Consider the following 17,740-nt stretch of genomic DNA (forward strand, 5'->3'; position numbering starts at 1 on the left):
TTTTTGTTTTTGTTTTGCATAAAGATGCTTCTAAACTACATTAAAGTTGGAAAATAAAACTACTCATTCAGAGCCCAGAGTCTTTACACTAGACCATGGATCTGATAAGATCCTACCTCCCTGAGTAAACAGACTCATTCACTGCCTCCCGTCCCTGCACCCTGGCAGCCCGGCTTTCAGTCTGTCTAGAATTGCTCTTTCAACAGCAAAAGCCTTCTTGAGTAGTCAGATTTGGTGGCCTGTTCCCTGTTCTCATCCCCTTTGGTCTCTGAAGGGGACAAGAACCATTCATTTCCTCCTTCTTGAGGCTGGCTCCCCTTCTTGGCTTCCAAATCACGGAGTTCCCTGCTCCTGTTCCCACTTCTGACTTCTTTCCATGACCTGTGGTTGCCCTTGGAGGTAACACCAACTTCTGATGGGGGCCTGCCAGTAAGTTTGACCTCCCTCAAGGAAGACTCTCTCTCTTCATGTGAAAAATCTCCCTCACTCGTCATTTCATTCATTCATTCGTGCATTCATTTATTCAATGCCTACTAATTTCAACATAAATAGCTTCTCTGCGAATTTCTGTGTTAACCAGCAATGAACACAGAAATACAACATTGTTTTTTTAGGAACAGACAAAGCTTCCCTTGACAACTTCTAAAAACAAACAAACCAGAAAACAAATGAACGAAAACCTCCGTGGTTATATTTGAAAACTTGTAAAATATATTAAAACTAAGCATTTAAAAATAATTATAAAATTCTTATTTATTCTATATCATCTAAGAAATCCTGTACAAAACTGACAGTGATCCTCCTACGCCTCACAGAGTCTTACTCTCTTCTTCCATAGCCATTCCCGACATTTAACAGGGTGTGCATTACTTGTTTCTATAGTTGGCTGTTTGTCCCCCTTGACTGGAATATAAACTTTAGGAGGAGAGGGATTTTCATCTGTTTCACGCATTGTTATATTAACAGGATACCTAGAATATGCCTAGCACATTAAGTATTCTCAAAAAATATTTGCTGGACGGAAGAGGACGTCATCTTTGGGGGTATCCATCCAGTAGAATTTTCCACTCTCATGAAGATTGATCAGTTTCATGAAATAATCCTCACTGACCTCACCTATTATTTAAGGAGCCTGATGCAATAGAGGTTTATGAGAATAGACCTTGGCTTAAGCACCAGCTTGTGGTTAGGGATCTTTGTAATGTTGAGAGCAGAAATGGTACAATGGGATCTGGGAATCTCTGACATCTTCATAATCATTCTTTGAAATGATAACAGCAAACCCAACCCAAATTGTGTTTGCTTTTCCCCTAAGTCAAGTCCACATCAAGACATATTGTGATGACTTCTCACAATAAATACCTCACACGTCTCTATGGCTGATAAAATGTCAGGCAGTATTTCCTTCTCTTCTGCAGTTTCTGGTGTTGGGTTGGGTCTTTAAATAATCATTCAAGGGCAACACTACATTGACTGTTGTTCTCTCTTGTGAAATATTACAATGTGTGTGTGTGTGTGTATGTGTGTGTGTTTAAAAAGAACCTATTTGCACACAGTTTCCTCAAGGAGTAGCTGAGTTGTGGGAAATAAAACTCCACATAACTCTACAAGGGAGCTCACATGGCTTTGGAAGCATAATCATAAAAATAAAGTACTGGAAGCTATTTCCTCAGATGGGCATGTATACATTAAGCAGAGTAGCGTTGTCTGTATAGATATAATATCTTTGTAAGAGAATTCCAAATGATCACCATTTGATGTAGGGGTACATAAACATGGAAGTCTGATTCAATCATAGAGTTATACAAAAATACCATTCCTGATGAACCATTGCTTTTTGAAAAAGCGGTCTACAAATCAGAGATGATGGTACCTTTTTCACAAGAACTCTCAGTGTTCAACAGCTGGTCTTCTGCTGTTGCTGTCCTGGTGCCAACAAACTGTCAGAAGCGTAGTGACTAGTGGCCAAGGTCCCTGGATCAGGGAGAAGGAGAGCAGCACGGGCTGCTGGCAGCTGGCCAGCCTCAATACTCACTGGCTCACCAAAGGAGGAGCCCTGCTTGATTTATGAAGGTGTTGCTGTAACCTGAGGACCTGAAGACACCAGCAAGCTTCTCCTCCACGTCAACTCCACAGTTACTGTGGAAAAGAACCCCCTAGGAGAATGGTCAACCTTTTCTGACATTACAGAGATGTAATGTCTGGGTCCTCCATGAGTATTAATGCCTTCTTAACTTTATTGGAAAGAAGAATGAATGAGCTGACTACAACACTGTAGGCAGGTTTAGGAAAAGCACTGGCTGAGTGAGGAAGCATATCGCCATGTAGATACAGAAAAAGAGAATAATGGTATAAAACTTTAGAAGAAGTCAAAGAGATGACTGTAGCACCACTAAAAATAAAATATTGTACTCAGTATTTTTCACATAGTTCGATATACATGTTTTTCTTAAACTCCACTTCAGAGATACTATGAATTAAATCACAAATGCTCATAATAGGAAAAAATAACATTTTAAAGAAACCACTCTCCCATGGTTTTCTTAATAGACATACCAGTGTGGAAGAATTCAGACTCCTGAATTTTGGCTGGAAAGACCCATGCTTCCGTTGTCGTTGTCCCACTACCCATTGAAAACAAGAAAATGAAAGTTCTCCCGAGGCATGAACCGGGACCCTAACCACAATCTTCCTTTGGTCAGTTTATTTATATATTTTTATCTTTTTGCACAAAGAGGAAAAGTTTAAAGAGATAAATGGAGAAGAAATGAGAGAACTGTAAGATGAGAATGCAGGTTCAGTTCCTTCAGTTAGATGCCAGGGCTGAGCTTCTCTCTGGGCACTATTGTGAGAGTGGCAGGGCCAAGGATCACGAGTGTCTGAACCCAGCCCTCCCCTCACCAGTTCTCTCTGAGCGACACATAAGAAACGAGAATACCCCTCCCCAGTGTTTTATGACAGTGCTTGGCTCAGAGCTAGAGTTGCAAATGAGAACTTGGTCGTCTCCAACCATGAGTCTAAGAAAGCCATGGACATAGAAGACCTTAGTCCGTCTTAGCAACCTATTTGCAGTAAAAATCAGACAGAATAGTTCTCACCCAACTCCATCCTCAGGCAAAATATTCAATTTTCTAGCATGTGTGCATTGAACTGGAACAGAAAGGAGGTCATGAGGTCGGAGCTGAGTGAATAAGGCAGGAGAGCCTTTTGGAGATGATGTCAAAAAGGTAAGGGTAGGAGGTGGTGAGATCATGCAGAATTTTGTAGCTTTTGTCATGACTGTGAGTCAGAAGCCACTGGAGGAAGAGGAGTGATGTAATCTGAGTCAGATTTTGAAAAGACCCCTCCAGCTTCCATGTTGAGACTTGACATAAAGCAAATAAGGACAGAAGTGTGGAGGCATTTAGGAGGCTGTTCCAATGACCCAGGTGAGAAAAAGTGATGGCATGGAGCACTAGTTCTATTTCCATTCTTTTACAGCTTGTCTACAGCGATTTCTGTGGCTTCCTATGTTTTGCCTTTCATAGTTTTTGCCCCTCTCTCCTTTCTTTTTCTAATAACCACTCTTTTTATCTATCCCTTTGGCTACCCTAGCCAGTCTTGATCCAAGATTGAACTTTTCCTCTTGTACTTCTTATCTATATATTCTCTGTTAATTATACAGCATATTTGCTTACAAAACCCAGCCTCCATTCATTTCCAGTAAGTATCAATATTTGGCAGACCATATATGCAAGTCATTACTTGCTAGAGATGAGACTGCCTCTAAAAGTTGAAATATATAAATACACAGAAATTCTAATTTGATATAGGAATTTATACATAAATGTAGAGAGATCAGCCTTAAAGATTCATCTTTTTAATATCAAAAGCACAGTTAAAGTTCTTCTAAGTATGAAAATTGTATTTCTTGTGCTTACACACATTTCCTCCTCCAAGCCACTCAACTTATTCTGGGTCTTTCTTTATTCATTTATTCATTCACTTATTTAATATGCATATTTAACATGGATTATGTCCCAGACACTATGCTAAATTTAAAAGATCAAAGATGAATAGATTCATTCCATGCCCTCAAGGAGTTTTCAGACAAATGAGGGAGAAGAACACATTTTAAAATTGCAAACCTTTGGAGAAGTGCAGAAATGGAGAAATGCATATGGTGTGTTTGAACAGGTGTATTCAGGAGATTCCTCAGAAAAAACAGAAATGGCCAAGAGACGAAGAGGAGGGATTATGTATTATGTGTTGTGTGTAGCCCAAACTAGGCTGTTTGTTGAATGCCTTTAAACTTCTGAAAATTGACTTTAAAGTTACCAAATTGTGTCTATCACAGTCTTGACGAAATACAGCCAAAATTCTTCACTGAGACCTTTAGATGAATTTCTTTCTAAACATAGAATTTCTGAACCTCCTGAAGCTGAACATATCCTGGCTAACATTACCAAATAAGCAACGTAGGTGGAAACAATGTTTTCCATTTAATCATAAACTATTTACTACCTTTACCTCTTCTCAATATTACTTCTAAACCTTCTCTGTTCCTGCCAAAAGGAAAAAGAATACAAATCTGTTTGCATTCCAAACAAGCTCATGACTAACTCTCAAATTGTAAACCTGGTTTCTCTCAAGACTTGCCATTTCCATCAGGTAAAGAAACAAAAATCCTTCGTATTGTGACGGATTGTAAAGTAAAACATGAGAAGGGCATACAGTTATCCAGGTTGCAAATGTAACTTGATACTCTGTTCTAATAACCAATAATTCACTGGAGTCCCAAGCTAATGAAATTACAGCTCTATCACTCGAAGTCAGCCACTCACTTAACATTCGAGCCAACAACAACATTCTTGGCAAAGAAAGAGTAAAGACCTTAGCTCCAGTTTCAGAGTGAACAGGACTGCCAATCCGGGAGTATCTCACGTAGTCCACCCTCTCTTTAAGAAGAACATCCTACACAGAAGCATCGGCCTTATTTTCAAAAGACCCCACCTTTTGAGTCTTTTGAAAACAGAAAACCAAACACCGCGTGTTCTCACTCATAAGTGGGAGCTGAACAATGAGAACTCACGAACACAAGGAGGGGAACATCACACACCAGGGCCTCTTCAGGGGTTGGAAGGCAGGAGAGGGATAGTAGGTGATGGGTTGATGGGTGCAGCAAACCACTATGGCACGTGTATACCTACGTAACAAAACTGCACATTCTGCACATGGACCCCAGAACTTAAAGTATAATTAAAAAAGAAAATATGCTTTTATTCTAGCTGCTGACCTCTTGTTTACAAGGTAGCCCAACTGTCCCCAAACTCCTGAGTTTATGGATCCTGAATAATGACAGCTTACCTGTTTATACCTGACATCCCTGAAAAGAGAACATTCACCCACCCAATGGTGATATCTCAGTCCTTCTTCTGTCCCCTGGTTTCTGGCCCTAGAGCTGAAGGTGGCCGCAGAGTCTCACATGCAGTGTGACTTGATGCCAACTTCTCTGCCATCCCCTAGTTCCAGTCGTTGGTACTAACCTGTCTTATCTTTTGAGTGGCATGTTGCACATTTCACCCTAATTAGGCTGCCTGACTTAACATCCTGTCTATGACATCCTGAGGGTCATCTCAACCTTCAGCCTTGGCCACCAATCACCAATGCATTCACCCTCCCGATACTCCCTTTCACTGTATTTAGGATCACCGGTATTGCAGAGCCTACATTTGGATTACGTATAAGATGTCACCAAAGCTGCTTTGGTGGGTGAGGAGCTCCATAATCACCTGCTGTAGAAGCACCTGTGCTAGGGTCAAAGGTGGAGGTGGAGGAAGGAGTCTCACCGTTATGTTGTTTGCGACCCCATGAAACGGTTTTTCCAGCCAGCTTAAGGCAGGTTCCTGGTTGCAGAGCCTGAGACAGAGATTCTTGTATAAATGACTTATTCAAGAAGCGCTCCCAGAAGAAGAGAACAGTATTATGTACATAGACCCCAAACTAGGCTGCTTATAAAATGCATTTAAATTTCTGAAAATTGGCTTTGAAATTAACAAATTATCTTTATCACAGTCTTGATAAAAATCAAGCCAAAATTGTTCATGAGGTCTTTAGATGAATTTCTTTCTGTACATAGAATTTCTGAGCCTCCTGTAGCAGCAAAGGAACCTAACAAAGATGTAGTCTCTGATGAGTTTAGATTCATTTTGACCACAGGGAGCTCTGGAGCACGAAGGAAACCAGGGTTTTTCTATCTTTAGGCAAGAGAGCCTGGATTTGTGCTCAGGTTTCAATCAGTGATGGTCTCTGGGCTGGTCATTCTGTAACTTCCCAGGCCTCTGTAGGCTAGGCTGTCAGTTGTCTCACCTGCTGAGATGAGGGCACATTTGGTAGAAGAGATCTGGGTACAGCACCAGCAGTTCCTATTACACCTGCTTTCTGCTGCCCAGAATCCCCAGAATCTCTGTGGGTTTGGATGGGGGTAAATTTATGCACAATTTTCACTCCAATATGCATAAATACATTTACTTTCTACTTTAATTTGGCAACTAAGTTAGAGTCTTTTTCATTTTTTCCTGGAAGCTTCATTTTATATTTGTGAAATAAATATATTTATGCCTCCCACAGTATATTAGACCTGTCCACTTTTGATTAACAGCCATTTTCAGACTGGTTTCAATCTCTGCCCTGTGGAAGAGCCACAGTCCAGAATCCTTCCATACGCATCAAGGGCTCTGTGAGCTCTCCTGACTTGGCATGAGAAGAGCATGAAATCCAGGAGAAGCCACAGGTGTTTAGAGATCTCATCCTCCTCACAGATGTAGAAAAGCCTCACTTCCAATATGACTTCTATTCCTGCACTAAGTGGCTAATTACATGATGAGAAGTGGGTGCAGTGGCTGGACATTCAGGATCTATGGTCTGACATCATGGGGCCATCCTTCTAAACTGACTTAGATCCCTACTATACTTGGTTCACTAATAGAAACCAGTCAGAAGTAGCCAATTGCTTCCAGCTTAATAGTCAGTGCCAGTGGAGTTAGTCACTAAAATCTACCTCCTCGTCTTCCTGAGCACACAGTTAGATCCCATTTCCAAGCTCCTTTCTCAGTCGGGTGAGGCCGGGTGGCTGAGTCCTAGGCAACAGAATGGAAATGCTCAGTGTGGCCTTCCAGTCCCAGCTAACAGAAGACATCTGCAGGCATGGCTTCATGCTCTATTTCCCCTTCCAGCTGACTAAGACCACAACACCCTGGATTCCAGAAAGGCAGGAGCACCCACCTTGAACTCTTTCGTGAGTGACAAATAAACTTCAATGGTGGTTTATTCAGCATCCGCCCATCGGTCAGCAAACCAATAGAAGTCACTGAGCACACTCAAATGAGGCCATTTTCAGGAGAGTTTGTTTGCAAAGGGACTTACCACATAGGTGTGGGCAGGATGGAGGGGACCCAGGCAGGATGGAGCAGGAACCTGACACTACCAGGGGTTGGAAGGACAGGGGCAGGAGAGCCTACTGGAAACCAAAAAGAGTTGTACGGAGCAGCCTCCTCCAGAGGGGAAGGGATCCTCTGTCAAGATCACAGCCAGCCCACAATGACCTCACAGGGAGAAGTCAGGGAATCACGCCTTGTCCACATTCTTCTCTCTGAGCTCCTGCGGGGACTCAGAACATGAGGAAGGAAGCCACAGAGCATGAGGCTGACAGAACCCATGCAGACAGCCTCCTGAGTCCAAGTGCAGAGCTGGACAGGGGATCTAGCAGGCAAATGGACTCGATCAACAGGACACACTTCGGGATCTATTTGTTATATCAATTTGATCTGTCCTAACGAATACAGTCCCTAAGTAATGGGGTGAGGGAGCCATGTAGCACATTCTGAATGCTGAACGGTACCAGCTCACATGAATATTCAATGAGAGGAAGTGAATCATCTCATGGACATTTTTTATTGTTAGAAATTCTGTCTAATACTGTGTCAAATCTAATTTCTTACATCTTCCATCCACTGGGCATCTATCTTCTCTGCAAGCTTACACAGAATAAATTTAAACCCTCTGGCACATTAGAGTCCTGCAAATACTTGAAAGCACTTATCATATTCCTGCCTAGCAGTCTTTTTTCCCTCTCTCTGTACAAGAATTCCAGACCCCTTGGTAACATGTCCCCCCATGGTCTCTGAACCCTTCAGTATTTTGCTTGCCTTTCCTCTGTGTGCTCACTACCTGGAGGGTGCCTCTCATCTGCTGAAGAGCCAGGAGGCAAACAAAGAACTCCAGGGTGACCCACCTATTCTACACATACGGCAGCTTTACAACTATGTTTTAGTTAAAAAAAGTAAAACCTACTGGAGTTTTTAAAGTTATCATATCGTAGAGTGGATCGTATGACCTTCGTAACTACCATATTCTCCAGGTCAGAGGTCAGCAATCTTTTTCTGTTTCCAGACAGTGATTATGTCAGGCTTTGTGGCCAGATGGTCTCCGAGGCAACTACTCAATGCTGAGTTCTACGAGGGAACCAACATGCAAAGAAATGGGCACGGCCGACTCCCAGTAATAATTTATTTGCAAAAACAGGCCCCTGAACAGATTCGACCCAGGGCCCAGAGTTTTCTGACACCTGTTCTAGGTGCCTGGTTCTCAATCTTTGCTTGGCACTGGAACCCCTGGGGAAGATTTACAAATCTTGATCCCAGGTCCCACCTCACAACAATTCAGTCATAGTGTCTGGGTAAGGGGCATGACCCCCTGCAGGTTCCTGGGGCACCTTTTGAAAAACCTTTACCATTTGGCACTTTCAGGTTGCTCACGTTTTTCCTCTCTAGGCCTGGGATATATGAGACAAAAAGAAAACCCAGGGGCTGGGCATGGTGGCTAAGGCCTATCATCCCAGCACTTTGGGAGACGGAGGCAGGAAGATTACTTGAGACTAGGGGTTCAAGACCAGCCTGGGCAACATAGTAAGACCCAATCTCTACTAAAAATTAAAACAATTATCCAGGTACGGTGGCTTGCAACTATAGTTCCAGCTACTCAGTAGGCTGAGGTGAGAAGATCACTGGAGCCCAGGAGCTAGAGGATGCAGTGAGGGGTGATTACGCCACTGATCTCCAGCCTGGGCAATAGAACGAGACTCTTTCTCAAAAAGAAAAAGAAAAAAGAAAGAAAACACAGATAAGTCACCATTGTATTGTTTCCTAGCTGGTCCACCTTCTTCTCCCCACCTTTCAGAGTCTCTTTGTGTTTGTTTTCTATATAATGTCCAGGGTTTTCATTTTCCTTAGTTGGGGAAATAGGAGAAATACTCCATATTCCTGCCAGTGACGTCCCACTAAGTCTATTTCAACTTTAAGTGCCATTAGGTTGATTTATTTCCGTCTTCCACCTGAGCCCTGCAATTTTTAGGTAAGTGTAAGGCAGCATGCCCCTTAGTTAGGCAAATTACCCTTGCAAGCAGTTCAAGAAACACATTGGATGTGGTTCTTTCCACAGGAGACTAGGGAAAGAATTGAGTAAATTTGCTCAGCTCTTGCCTGGATATTTAGCTTTTCTGCGGAGCATCAGTATTAAAATTCTAAATTCATCCTACCTATGAAGGCTTTCAAGCTTGTCACACGTATGCAGTGGTGTAGAGATTGTTTTGCAATGTATGTTGTTCAGTATCATGTTGTCTAATCTAGGTGGTCTCCAAACGTGGTCTCTAGACCAGCAGCATCACCAGAAGCTTGTTAGAAATGCAATGTGTAGGCATCACCCAGACCTGCCGAACCAGAAACCCTGGGATGGGGCCCAGTCAGGTGAGTCTGTCAGCAGCCCCCGTCAGGGGATTATAATACAAGACCGAGCTTGAGAATCACCGCTCTATTCTAACACTCTAACATGTTAATATACTTTTGATTCATTTTTCTCTCTGGTCCTCAAAGTTTTCTGTCCATTACAATCATGTGAGAAGTCTCACACCAAGCACGGATGCCCAAGTCTCACTTTCTGGGACGCTGTGAGTTAATTGGTCTGGGGTGTGGCCTGGGTATCAGAGAGATTAAAAGTTCTAGAAGGTAGTAAACAGTCACATTCCATTCAGAGAGTGTTTAATAAATTGGAGGGTATGCCCTAACCTCTTTATATTCCTCACTTGAGAAAGAGTATATATTAGCATTCTCCGGATAAAGGAAACCAAAACCAAAATGAATCTCTCTCTCTCTCTCTCTCTCTCTCTATATATATATATATATATATATATATATTTTCCCATCATATATATGTATGTGTAATATATGTATGTGTGTATATATGTGTGTATAAATATATACATATATAAACACATATGTACACACATATATACATACCTGTATGTGTGTATATATCCATATATCCACATATATATCCATATATCCATATATATACACATATATATATATAGTGGGAACTGGCTCACACAATTATGACACTAAGAAGTCCAATGATCTGCTGTCTATACGCTGAAGAACCAGACAAGCCAGTGGTGTATTTTGATTTGAATCCCAAGGCCTGAGAATAGGAGGACAATGTGTGAAGGCAGGAGAAGGAGGATGTCTCAGCTCAAGAAGAAAGCAAATTTGCCCTTCCTCCACCTTTTTCTTCTATTCCTGCCCTCAGTGGATTGGATGACGCAGACCCACACCGGTGAGGGCTGCTCTGCTTCACTGGCCTACCGATGTAAAAGCTAATCTCTTCCAGAAATATCCTCAGAGACACAGTCAGAAATAAAGCTTTTGCCAACTTTCTGGGCATCCCGTAGCCCAATCAAGTTGATGCGTAAACTTAACCATAGCAGAGCACGCCCTGCATTATAATCAGTTAATAAGTGAGTGCCTCTGATGTGATTTTGATTGACCACATCTAGGAGGTCCAGGACTCGGCATTTTTACAATAATTCTAAGTCATCTGTTGCAGAGACCTCCATTTGAACAACACTGACTTGAAATATTTGCCTTAATTCCAAAAGTATTTAAAACAGAAATACCTCTGTAGAGAGAAAACCATTCACTTTATGCTTTTCACAGAAGTTTCTAAAGAATCTAGAGAGGCTGGGACATGGGCTTCTTTGCCACACCCTCTTGGGACCTCCCTTGCAACTTGCCGCTGAAACTGCTGGCCTTGTTTTCAGGACCTGTTTACCATGGCACTCCTGGATGCAAGAGGTTTTCTGAAAATAAACCTTTAAGTCAACCTGGATACTTTCTAACTGTTCTCTTGGTAACCTCTGGTGATCCCCTGGGAGTTAGTAATTACACCCGGGCCTATGGTGGGGTGGTGGGAGTGGGGAGGGATAACATTAGGAGATATACCTAATGTAAATGGCTAGTTAATAGGTGCAGCACACCAACATGGCACATGTATACATATGTAACAAAACTGCACGTTGTGCACATGTACCCTAGAACTTAAAGTATAATATAAATAAACAAATAAATAAAGAAATAATAAGAAAAGAATTAATTTGAACTTGCTTCACATCAAAACCCACCGTCCCCTACCAACACTGTATTTCATTTGCCTTACTCCCACTTTCCCCACAGCCTGTCTCATGGGCTATGCCTATAGCAAGATAACACTTTAAAAACATGTCTGTATACCTAAATAAATCCCAGATGAATTAAGGAGGAGAACATTAAAAAACAAGAAACCAAAACATATAAGCCTTGGAAATAAGTCTTTAATCTTGAGGTCAGATGATCTGGCAAAGCTCCAGTACCAATATCTGTATAATCTGCATGTTTTTCTTTGAGCTTGTCAGCTCCTCGAGAAGACTCTGCCTGCTCCTGCCAGGAGCCAGTGGAGCAGAGAGACCGGGCTGCAGGCATCCAGGGAAGGTCCCATGTCGTCGGGGCTGGCACCAGGCTGGGAGGCAGCACCTTGGAGCCCACCTGAGAGTGGAGCTCAGGCTTCTGCCTGTGGAGAGGACCAGTGGTCCAGATGCCCAGAGAAGGGGGACACCTACAGATCTCGCTGCATCCTAAACACACTGTTGCCCAGCCTGCTTTATTTCTGACTACGTTCACTTCCAATTCAAGAGTCCTTGGTGCTGCCAGCTCCCAGGGCTGCTGCAGGGATCCCACGGGGTAAGGAGATGCTCACAGGGAGTCTTCACTGCTGACTCGGGACTCCATCTTCCAGGCCAAGCGTCTTCCCGCATCTGTGTGCTTGCAGCTACTGACGACTGTCACTGCTTGTGTCACTCCTTGTGTCTACATTGTTGATGGGCCTTGGACATCAACAAGTCCGTTTCCAGGCAGTGTTCATGGGGCTTGAAGAGGGAGCCAAAGGAGGTGCATGCATTCCAGCCATCACTTGTACCTGGGGAAGATGATGATCTATTTTCTTTAAATGCATTAAAATAGCATATAATACAGCTGCTCTGTGACACTCATCAAGAGAAAGCATTTAAAAGGGAAAAGAAAAGAAAGACAAGAAAAGAAAAGAAAAAAGAAAACACAAACTTCTAAGTAACCTTCAAGGAGTGTGGGCACCAAAGAGAACCCACACTCGATAACCATCCAGCTCCATGCACGGACTTGGCAGCACTGCCAGTGAGCTCACAGGGACACAGGGAAAGTCAGGGCACATCTGCTGGCCAGGTACCTGCGTCCCACAGAAAGACTCACCTGAACCAGAGAATAAGTGGGTTCCCTCTTTCCCCTGTCCCCAGCACCCCACAAAAAAAAAAGGAAAAATAAAATCCTCTTGGGAAGAAAACTTCAGATTCCCTCAGTCACAACCTAGTAATTTAACATCTATCTTGGGAGAAAGGCATCCCTCTCGGCTTAAATAAAAGTATCCATGCATACACACAAGTCTAGTTTTGCCCATTTTTTCTTCCTCAGTGGGTCCAGTTTCCTCTCTCACTGCCTGTTGGTTAAAGTCTATTATCAGATCTCTCTACATCTTTTCTCTGATAAGTAAAAAGGATGTAATCCTTAGCACTTAGTTCTTATTTTCAAGTTTTGCTTCATCGCAATTTTTCGTTTCTGATCTTCCCCCAAGTTCTCTGGAGCACTTTTGAAGTTGATAATGCCTTGACTATGCTAAGATCCTTGGAATCATCTGACCAACACTGGCTACTGATTATTCACCTCACATGAACACTTGTAGTTATTTTTGCTTCTTATATAGTGTTCCTCTACTATATTGCTAGTGTTTCTCTTCTAGCTCGCTATGACCTTTAGACCTTCTGTACCACTTCCACTCACCATTCACCTTATGGCTGGCTTATGCCCTTTGTTTTTCTACTCTAATTGCATTATAGCAATATCAGATGGTCTTAGCTTTCTTTTCAAAGTGGCATTGATCATGGCAACACTTGGATTGGTGGGAATCAAAAGTAAGTAAATATACTATGATGCAAACTATTTTTATTGAAAATTTTATTTGTATACTTATTTTCTGGTTATTTTAGAATATATTTTATTTTTATTTAAAATATTTTGTTTAATTAGTTTATAATAAGACTGAAATTGCATTTGTTTAGTGTCACCAAATCAGCATTTGGTGTGGATATGTATTAGTGAGGGGACGATTCCTTTCATTCTCTCTCTCTCTCTCTCGCATTGTCTTTCTTATTAAACTCTGGTTGGCATTTTACAGTGAACTACTTGCCGAATACTGGACCTTTAACACATTACGATGTGCCACCTTAATGATAACCTGGTATTGCTTTATTGTAAGAAAAATTACTGTTGTTCTGTAAAGAAATCAGTGTGCACTCTGCTTAACAAACATGCTGCTGCCTTCAAATTCTGCAGCTGTGGCATCCTGTTTGTTCTCTCTTCTTGTGAACCATAGCTTAGGGCATTTCTGTTCTGGGTCTTAGATGATAGAGAAAAAAAAAAAGAACACACCCAGCACCATGACTTCAGGGAGTACCAAGGGGAGTGCGAACCAGGCCAGGTTGGAGAACAGCTGAGCATGGTGACATCAGAATTTTACGTCACTGCTGCTTAGACATCAACCTTGAAACATGTGGCTTAACAGCACGAGCCACCCAGCAGCATGGTCATTGCTGGAGTGTCTTAAAAGATTGAGGGTGGTTTCTGCTTCATTGAAGAAGTGTTGAAAGGCAGAGGCTGTTTTTGTGTAACCCTAATAAAAAATGTTAGAACTAATTTAGGCACTGATAGGTAATAATTTAAATTCAAATAATGAAGCTCTTATATATACTTATTTATATAGTTACTTCAACTTTGTTTTATCTTGAATCTTGACTTATAATAGTAATATTAATTACAATATGTAATAACGTTAATGAAAAGGTTGACCATAATATTGATTATTCAACTTTGCACCTTTGGGAGTGAATGAAAATGCTCTTAATAGTTATGTGAGATCAATAGGAACAAACCAGGACCATTGCAGGAAAACAGCAACATCTGGCCACCCTTTTTGTGAAGAATTGTATCATTAAAGAAAGCACAATTGACTGACTTGTGTTCTAAATGCCCTGGACTGACTTGGCCACAGCCAAGGGAAACCAAATAAGCCTTCCTTTATTGTATCAGTCCATTTTCATACAGCTGTGAAGAAATACCCAAGACTGGATAATTTACAAAGAAAAACAGGTTTAATGGACTCATAGTTCCATGGTTAGGGAGGCCTCACAATCATGGTGGAAGGCATAGGAGCAAAGTCACGTCTTACATGGTGGCAGGCAAGAGAACGTGTGCAGGGGAACTGGCCTTTATGAAACCATCAGATCTCATGAGACTTTTTCATTATCATGAGAACAGCACATCCCCATTATTCAATTACCTCCCACTGGGTCCCTCCCATGACACATGGGGCTTTGGTAGCTACAATTCAAGATGAGATTTGGGTGGGGACACACAGCCAAACTATATCACTTACTCCATACCTAATACCTGTTCCTCCATTCCTACGGTGTCATGGAGTGACAGGGATGCTGAGCCAAGGGGCTTCTCTGCAGTCAGGAGGGCACAGACCTGGAGGGTGGGAGGTCACTTTACGGATGATTCAGGCCCCTGCATCCATCAGGGTCTAGTGAGGAGATGTGGTTCACAAAGTCCGAGCAAAGTCCCTGACATTGGCCAGGTCTCCTCTGTAGTTACGGGACAGTGTTCTGAGCAAATCCAATTCTACCAAGCAAAGAGCAAGTTAATGTCAGAGATAAAAATTAAACAAGACTTTTTCAATTTGATGATAAGTTAGTTTTGTACCTGAATGAACGACTTTTCTTCATAAAAATATACACACACATATATACACATAGACATGATTCTAAGCATTAGCATATCTTAATAGGTTTGAAAATTGAAGCAAACAGAGTTAAAATCTGAGAATCAGAGATGCTATAAATTTTGTCAGGATATCAGAAGTCAAAAAAAATTTTAGAATACATAAAAATGAAATAAACCCAAAGACATCAATTTCCTATTATAACTTACTCTATAGTTTATATTTTGTCTATTTGACAAACATTTTTAATTAAGCTGATTGATACTGACTAAATAACATTTATACATAAACTAATGAAGATATACCTGTGGTTCAATCTCACTTTGGCACAAAATAGTGACTTGAGACTCTTTCCAGTGTATTTTTATTGGGGTATGTATTTCAATTGGGGTGTGGGGGTATAGGTGGGAAGTACATGAACATACTGATGGGTGCATTTCCTAAATATGTTATAATTTATTTTGTTCCCGAAATTTCCTAGAGATTGTCTATGATTATTCAGAGTGTAACTCCACACCCTTTTTTCCTAAGCAGATTTTCAGGAAATCAGGCAACCTCACGTGGATAGTTCACCATTGTCTTACGTTCTATGTTCTTCAGTGTTGAATTTCTTTAACTCAAGAAGTCTTTCACGCGGGGGGATGATTTCCTCATGCTACAGATAAGGTGACAGAAATGCAAAGAGGGTTGTTCAAGATTTCATAGAATTTGGTGGTGTTGCACTTATTTTCCCGCTTTCTTCTAGACCAGCGGTTTTTCACATTCTGTTCCTGAACAGAAGGGATTCTTCATACCCTGCCAGGAACTGTGGGGATTCTGTGAGAGGAAGGGCTGACCGGGGGAGGAGCAGGCCACAATGCCACTTCATCCCACATTTCCTTAAATCTGTACTATAGACCAGAGTTCTTAGAATGTTACTTGAAAATTGCTCTGCAGCTTAAAAGATATTTAAAAACAAGTGCCTTAAACCATGTTGTTCCCACATTTTATGCACAAACACACAGACATAGGCACATATGCATACACACAGGCTGCACAGGAAGGAGGGCGGGACGACGTCACGGGAAGAACCCAGGAGCAATGCTTCTCTCATGCTTTGCATCTTCCTGGGGAACCTCACCTATTCATCGCATCCTGACACCTCTGCCTCTCTGGCCTCCATCTGGCTCTTCCACGGTACAATTGTACCCTGTGGCTGATGAAATACATTCTTACGAATAAGGAAGCAGGAGGAATAGGGCAAGTTTCCCCTCTTCTGGACTGTAGTTTACACCTCACAACTAAGTACAGGCCCCTGCTCTCAGGTGGGTCAGGTGGAGGTATTCCCCGAACACATCTTAAATTTCCCCTTGGCAACTGCAAAAGCTTGAGAACAGGTTAGGTCAGGAGAGATCCCAGGGTCAGAGTAGGCTGTGGTAAAGCAGAAAAAGAGAGAAGGAAATGTTTGAAGGCCCGGTTGACCTGACTTTGACCAAGTGAAGCTGTGGGCCATCTCAGCCCTGTCATCTGCCCCTCTCAGTCCCAGCCTGGCTTCCTGACCTGTAGGAATCTGCATCTGGGTGAGGGTGTTGACTTCTCCTCGAAGAGGCCACATTGCTTCAGGAGCAGGTTCATTCATTCTTCAAGCTGACACTCCTACCTGAGGGATTCTGAAGGAGGGAGTAGCCTGTTTGTAGTTGGATGCTTAGGTTGACCTTCCTTTTCAGGAAGGGAGCCACAGCCTCAGCAGGCTAAAGGCAGCCAAGACATAGGTCAACGGTGTTCACTCTGTTTTTTCACAGCAAAGTAGTACACTGCTCTCCTAGAACACATGCTTCTGAAACTATGCTGCTTCATTTATGACAGAGAGAGGATCCAACCTCCCTGGTACATGGGCACCAATAAACAATAAGAGCCACACAGAGGGCGGGAGGGGAAGGACAGGGTGCTGGCGCAGCTTAAGCTCTGAGACTGCAACCTTATGTTTCTTCCACGGCCAACAGCCATGCAGTAAGAGCCATGATGCACCAGGGCATTCGGTGAAGCCGAGCTGGAAATCGCTGGCTGCTGTTTGCCTTTCCCGGTGGAAATCTCTCTGGAGTGGAAGCCTGGGGAGTGGGGCACAGACACTGGCAGCTCTGAGCGTATTTTTGTTTCCCAGTTTCACCACCACAGAGCCAGATACCAGCACAACGCGGGAAGGCCAGTTTTCACATTTCTCAATATCCAGTCTAAATTCCAAGACCCCTAAGGACAGGAAAACACATTTTCATATATACTCCTTTAAGAATTCTTTATCTTCTCACCGTGCCATTCCCAACCTGTATGCAATTTTAATAATGTTTAATAAATATAAATACATAAAATGAAAATTTAGTATTACACATCCTCGGGTTCTAGTTACTTATTTAACAAGAGGGATGGTAATAGTGGTTCCATGTCTGAGAGACAGTGAAATCACACACAAAAAATAGAAATTATACAAGTATGTTAAAAAAACATTTTTTATCTGTAGATCTGTTTTCATGAACATTTTCAAATGATAACC

This window comes from Theropithecus gelada, chromosome 13 (genome assembly GCF_003255815.1).
Source record: "Theropithecus gelada isolate Dixy chromosome 13, Tgel_1.0, whole genome shotgun sequence".
Classification (NCBI taxonomy): Eukaryota; Metazoa; Chordata; class Mammalia; order Primates; family Cercopithecidae; genus Theropithecus; species Theropithecus gelada.